Here is a 7,427-nt window from a genome sequence, read left to right on the forward strand (position 1 = left end):
TTCTTGCCAGTTTCTTCACTTCATCCTGTTGGAATTAAGAAATAAGTCCTGCTGATCCTCTATCTCAATAAGATCCAAGAACAACCTCTTTTTAATACTTGAGGCACTGTAACGCAGTGGCATAGTTTATATTCTCTAACGGAACAATAAAAAACTAGAAAATAGCAAAGGTAAATTCTGACCAGAGGGAGATATAGAAATTTAAAAGAAGATGACTCATTTATTTCATCCTTTTGTTGTAACATGTACAAGTTATTTTTTAAGATGTAACAGTTGGAACCTATGGTACCTAACTCCAGGAACAATGGTGACTATTTTTTAATGTTGAAGGTAAAGGAAGAGCTATCACAAGGCAAAGATCCAAGAAGTTTCTCAGCACATGAGTAGCATCTTCCACGGACCCCTTGGGATCCAGAAGGGGTCAAATCCCTCAGTTATATGTTATAGCTCCATGTAGCTTTCTTTATGACAACCACAAACATGCAATATATTTTGTGGTTATTTAATTTGTGCCTTTCACACCTCCTCAACAATAAGCTTCATAAGAGCAAGAACCTGTTTGTTTTGGCTTACCATTTAATCCCCAGTTTCTAGCAAAGGAATTGACATATAATACAAACCCAATAATAGTTGGCAAATAAATAAATGAAAAAAAAAGAAATAATGATAGTTAACGTCTATTGACTCTTTCTATGCCAACAACAACCATGGCTTATGGACCCAAGAAGCATCTGACGTTGGTTGCAGCTCCAACCATGGGATTCTGGATAAACTGACTGGTGTGTTTGCTTCTTGTCCATTTACTAGTCCCCATAAGCTGAAACAGTCTCTCCCCGTCATCACTTTTCCTAAGGAAGAGACTTACATACACACACCCTGACAATGCTCCAATTAAAAGACACAGATTGGCAAATTGGATACAGAGTCAAGACCCATCAGTATGCTGCATTCAAGAGACCCACCTCACATACAGAGACACATATAGGCTCAAAATAAAGGGATAGAGGAAGATCTACCAAGAAAATGGAAAGCAAAAAAAAAAAACAGGGGTTGCAATCCTAGTCTCTGATAAAACAGACTTTAAGCCAACAAAGAACGAAAGAGACAAAGAAGGTCATTACATAATGGTAAAGGGATCAATTCAACAAGAAGGGCTAACTATCCTAAATATATATGCACCCAATACAGGAGCACCCAGATTCATAAAGCAAGTCCTTAGAGACCTAAAAGGAGACTGAGATTCCCACACAATAATAATGGGAGACTTTAACACCCCACTGTCAGTATTAGACAGATCAACAAGACAGAATGTTAACAAGGATATTCAGGACTTGAACTCAGCTCTGCACCAAGCAGACCTAATAAACATCTACAGAACTCTCCACCCCAAATCAACAGAATATACATTCTTCTCAGCACCACATCACACTTATTCCAAAATTGACCACATAGTTGGAAGTAAAGCACTCCTCAGCAAATGTAAAAGAACAGAAATCACAACAAACTGTCTTTCAGACCACAGTGCAATCAAATTAGTACTCAGGATTAAGAAACTCACTCAAAATTGCACAACTACATGGAAACTGAACAACCAGCTCCTGAATGACTACTGGGTAAATAATGCAATGAGGCCAAGCATGGTGGCTCATGCCTGTAATCCCAGCACTTTGAGAGGCCGAGGTGGGTGGATCACGAGGTCAGGAGATCGAAACCATCCTGGCTAACATGATGAAATGCCATCTCTACTGCAAATACAAAAACAATGAGCCAGGCGTGTAGTCCCAGCTACTCGGGAGGCTGAGGCAGGAGAATGGTGTAAACCCAGGAGGTGGAGCTTGCAGTGAGTGAGCAGAGATTGTGCCACTGCACTCCAGCCTGGGTGACAGAGTGAGACTCTGTCAAAAAGAAAAAAAAAAAACGAAATGAAGGCAGAAATAAAGATGTTCTTTGAAACCAATGAGAACAAAGACACAATGTACCAGTATCTCTGGGATACATTTAAAGCGGTATGTAGAGGGAAATTTATAGCACTAAATGGCCACAACAGAAAGCAGAAAAGATCTAAAATCAACACCCTAACTTCACAATTAAAAAAACTAGAGAAGCAAGAGCAAACAAATTCAAAAGCTAGCAGAAGGCAAGAAATAACTAAGATCAGAGCAGAACTGAAAGAGATAGAGACACATACACACAAAAAAACCCCTCCAAAAATCAATGAATACAGGAATACCTTATTCATTGATTATTCTAGACCAATGGAACAGAACAGAGGCCTCAGAAATAACACCACAAATTTACAACTATCTGATCTTTGACAAACCTGACAAAAACAAGAAGTGAGGAAAGGATTCCCTATTTAATAAATGGTGCTGGGAAAACTGGCTAGCCATATGTAGAAAGCTGAAACTAGATCCCTTCCTTACAACTTATACAAACATTAATTCAAGATGGATTAAAGACTTAAATGTTAGATCTAAAACCATAAAAACCCTAGAAGAAAACCTAGGCAATACCATTCAGGACATAGGCACGGGCAAGGACTTCATGTCTAAAACACCAAAAGCAATGGCAACAAAAGCCAAAATAGACAAATGGGATCTAATTAAACTAAAGAGTTTCTGCACAGCAAAAGAAACTACCATCAGAATGAACAGGCAACCTACAGAATGGGAGAAAATTTTTGCAATCTACCCATCTGACAAAGGGCTAATATCCAGTATCTACAAAGAACTTAAACAAATTTACAACAAAAAATCAAACAACCCCACCAAAAAGTTGGCAAAGGATATGAACAGACACTTTTCAAAAGAAGACATTTATGCAGCCAACAGACAAATGAAAAAATGCTCATCATCTCTGGCCATCAGAAAAACGCAAATCAAAACCACAATGAAATACCATCTCACATCAGTTAGAATGGTGATCATTAAAAAGTCAGGAAACAACAGGTGCTGGAGAGGATGTGGAGAAATAGGAATGCTTTTACACTGTTGGTGGGACTGTAAACTAGTTCAACCATTGTGGAAGACAGTGTGGCGATTCCTCAAGGATCTAGAACTGGAAATACCATTTGACACAGCGATCCCATTAATGGGTATATACCCAAAGGATTATAAATCATGCCACTATAAAGATGCATGCACACGTATGTTTATTGTGGCACTCTTCACAATAGCAAAGACTTGGAACCAACCCAAATGTCCGTCAATGATAGACTGGATAAAGAAAATGTGGCATATATACACCATGGAATACTCTGCAGCCATAAAAAAGGATGAGTTTATTTCCTTTGTAGGGACATGGATAAAGCTGGAAACCATCATTCTCAGCAAACTATCGCAAGGACAGAAAACCAAACACTGCATGTTCTCACTCATAGGTGGGAAATGAACAATAAGAACACTTGGACACAGGGTGGGGAACACTACACACCAGGGCCTGTTGTGGGGTGGGGGAGTGGGGGAGGGTTAGCATTAGGAGAAATACCTAATGTAAATGATGAGTTAATGGGGGCAGCAAACCAACACAGCACATGTATACATATGTAACAAACCTGCACATTGTGCACATGTACCCTAGAACTTAGAGTATTATAAAATAAAATCCTTAAACAAATTTACAAGAAAAAGAAACAACCCCATTAAAAAGTGAGGAAAGGACATGAAGAGACACTTCTCAAAAGAAGACATACATGTGGCAAACAAACATATGAAAAAAAGCTCAACATCACTGATCATCAGAGAAATGCAAATCAAAACCACAGTGAGATACCATCTCACAGCAGTCAGAATGGCTAATTAAAAAGTCAAAAAACACCAGATACTGGCAAGGTTGTGGGGAAAAAGGAACACATTTACACTGTTGGTGGGAATGTAAATTAGTTCAACCATTGTGGAAGACAGTGTCACGATTCCTCAAAGACCTAGAGGCAGAAATACCACTTGATGCAGCAATCCCATTACTGGATATATACCCAAAGGAATATGAATCATTCTATTATAAAGGTACATTAACACATATGTTCATTGCAGGACTATTCACAATAGTAAAGGCATGGAATCAACCTAAATGCCCATCAATAATAGACTGGGTAAAGAAAATATGGTACATATACACCATGGAATACTATGCAGCCATAAAAAGGAATGAGATCATGTCTTTTGCAGGAGCATGGATGGCACTGGAAGCCATCATTCTCAGCAAACTAATGCAGAAACAGAAAACCAAACACTGCATGTTCTCACTTATAAGTGGGAGTTAAATGATGAGAACACATGGACATACACTGGAGCCTGTTGGAAGTTGCAGGATGAGAGAAAGGAGAGCTTCAGGAAGAATAGCTAATGGATGCTGGCTTAATACTTAGGTAATGAGATGATCTGTACAGCAAATCACCATGGCACATGTTTACCTGTGTAACAAACCTGCACATCCTGCACATGTACCCCTGAACTGAAATAAAAGTTGGATAAAAAAGAAAGATTTGCATGCAGTGGTTCATTAAGATCAATGGCAAGGTCTGAACTGATATAACCTATCCTGCTGGATTCATGAATGTCATCAGCATTGATAAGACTGAAGAGAATTTTTGTCTGTTGTATGACACCAAAGGTCACTTTGGTGTTCATCATACCATACCTGAGGAGGCCAAGTACAAGTTGTGCAAAGTGAGAAAAATATCTGTGGTCACAAAAGGAATCCCTCATCTGGTGATTCACGATGATCACACCATCTGCTACTCAGATCCACTCATCAAGGTAAATGACACCATTCAAATTGATTTGGAGACAGGCAAGATTACAGATTGCATCAAGTTCAACACTGGTAACTTGTTGACACTGGTATCCTGTGACTGGAGATGCTACCTTGGGAAGAATTGGTGTGATCATGAACCGAGAGAAACATTCTAGATCTTTTGATGTGGTGAATGTGAAAGATGCCAATGGAAACAGCTTTGCCACCCAGCTCTCGAACATTTTTGTTTTTGACAATGGCAACAAACCATGGATTTCTCTTCCCAATGAAAGGGCGTCCACCTCGCCATTGCTGAAGAGAGACAAAACTGATGGCCAAATAGAGCAGTGGGTGAAATGGTCTCTAGACATGTTAGAGAGATCTTAGTACTTAATTTAAGTTAATACAGCATGAAGAAAAAAAATATTGAAAGTTTCCTACATACCAGACGCTGTACTGAGCAGTTCACATGCAGCTGAACGATAAAACAGACACCTCATTATCCTCCTTACTTAGATGATGAGATAGGCTGGGTCACTTACCCAAGGTCACTCAACTAGAAAGGTGCAGAGTTGGAGAGGTTCAAAAGTTAGTCTTGATTACTCTGGACACATGCTCTATGCACTCTGTTCTTTGTTCTTCTTGTTTTTAATCTCATCTTATTGGTTGAGTAGCCCCTCTTCTACTGTAATAGCACATTATAGAAAAGAATAATGGTCAGATTTCATAAGTTGTAGTCACATCAAGAAAAGCGATTTCAAGCTGTAATGTTGGTTCTTTCTTAACTATGACTTCAATCCTTAGGAGTGAGGAGAAAAGCTCAACCTATCCGACATTCTCTCTAAGAACCTAAGGCCACAGACACATTGTAGAACGCTGACACAGGAATTTCTGACAAAGAAAGGACATATGAGTGTGTCCATAAGTATTAACACCTAAGTGTAAAGAGTAAAAACAACATTCTGAAACAAAGAACCACTCCAAAAGGAGTAAAATTTGCAACTATAAAAGGGGAATATTGGGAAGGTTCTCTCTCCTGTAGTTTGTTTACCAGCCTCAGTGTTTATAGAAATATGATCATCCCAGGCCTAATAATACTTACATTATAGTTTTTTATTGTTTAAATAATACTTTGTGACAGGGGTTTTCAACTTTAGTAGTATTGACATTTGAGACTGGACAGCTCTGTTGTGGGGGATGGGCGCTGTCCTATGCATTGTAGGATGTTTAACAGCAACCTTTAGCCACTAGATGCCAGTAACACTCCCATAATTGAGACAATCAAAATGTTTCCAAACATTGCCAAATATTCCCTAGGGGAGCAAAATTGTTTCTGGTTAAGAACAAATGCATCTGGGGAAATTTCTACCAATTTTTTTTTTTTTTTTTTTTTTGAGAGAGAGAGTCTCGCTCTGTCACCCAGGCTGGAGTGCAGTGGCGCGATCTCAGCTCACTGCAACCTCTGCCTCCCAGGTTCAAGTGATTCTCGTGCCTCAGCCTCCTAAGTAGCTGAGATTACAGATGCTTGCCCCTACTCCCAGCTAATTTTTGTATTTTATTAGAGGCAGGGTTTCACCATGTTGGTCAGGCTGGTCTCGAGCTCCTGACCTCAAATGATCCGCCCACCTCAGCCTCAAAATTCTGTGTCTAGAAGAGACAGGGAAATATGATTGAAGGGAGAAACAATGTGTAACTGATTATAGAGATGAATAAAGTAAGGAAAATGGGGACCTTTGAGTGAGTGCGGATAATGTGCTTTAGTAGTTATGGTACTTTATAAGTACATGTTCATAATTTGCCTTCATGGTTTTTTGGTCTATTTAGTTTATTGTCCTTCAAGATTTCAGGGCAGTAGATTATTATGTCCTAATATCCCTCTAAAATGGTATAAACAAATATTTATATCCTTCTCTATTCCAAAGAGAAAGCAAGACAGTAATTTTTTACACATAATGACATCATCCTATGAACATTATATTTGTAAGTACCATTGTCAAGAAATATACCTTGATTGAATATATTTCTAGCTATAAATAGCAGTTTAATAGAGGATGAAGCTGAAGCAGTACTTGGAGAAACTGTTTCTCTCTCTCTCCCTCTCTCTCTCACACACACACACACGCAGGCAAACACACACACACACATACCTTTTCAACTTGCCAAAATAACTACATTTCTCCAATACATAATCCTCCTCATCTCAAATTTAAAACTAGTTAGTTAGCTCCTGACAATTTATCCATGTCAGCAGCTACCTAATTTTTTAACAAAAATCAATATATTACCAGTTTTACACAACTTTATGTGTCTCACTCATATTCAAATATGTAAACTTTTTTTCTCATCCTAAGGTTTTATTAGTTTTGCTTCAACTCTGCTCTTTGTTCCTTTGTGCCCTATTTCTTTTCTTGTTTTATTTCTTGTATCCTTCTTTATTCCCTGACAAAAGGAAGATTATTATTCCTGACTCAAGCATTCATGACCTGCTGGCCCCAACAGCTACACCTGATTTAAGTAGGGCCTTGGGCAGCAATGTCACCTTTGTGAGGAGGCACATATACCAAAGCTGCCGCCTAGTCCTTGGGAGGAGTACCAAATTTGAACTGGGGAAACCTGGGCTGCTCTCTTCTCTACCCTAATGCAAATCATCGCTGCCAGCATGATTTCAACAAGGGCATCAAGAGAACAATATG

The 7,427-nt window shown here is 38.9% G+C and overlaps 1 pseudogene; it reads left to right on the forward strand.

Annotated features, from left to right (window-relative positions):
• Positions 1 to 707: 707 nt before the first annotated feature.
• LOC129010073 (small ribosomal subunit protein eS4, X isoform-like) lies at positions 708 to 5,089 on the forward strand (annotated as a pseudogene).
• The last annotated feature ends 2,338 nt before the right edge of the window (positions 5,090 to 7,427 follow it).

This window comes from Pongo pygmaeus, chromosome 10, assembly GCF_028885625.2.
Source record: "Pongo pygmaeus isolate AG05252 chromosome 10, NHGRI_mPonPyg2-v2.0_pri, whole genome shotgun sequence".
In the NCBI taxonomy this organism is placed as follows: Eukaryota; Metazoa; Chordata; class Mammalia; order Primates; family Hominidae; genus Pongo; species Pongo pygmaeus.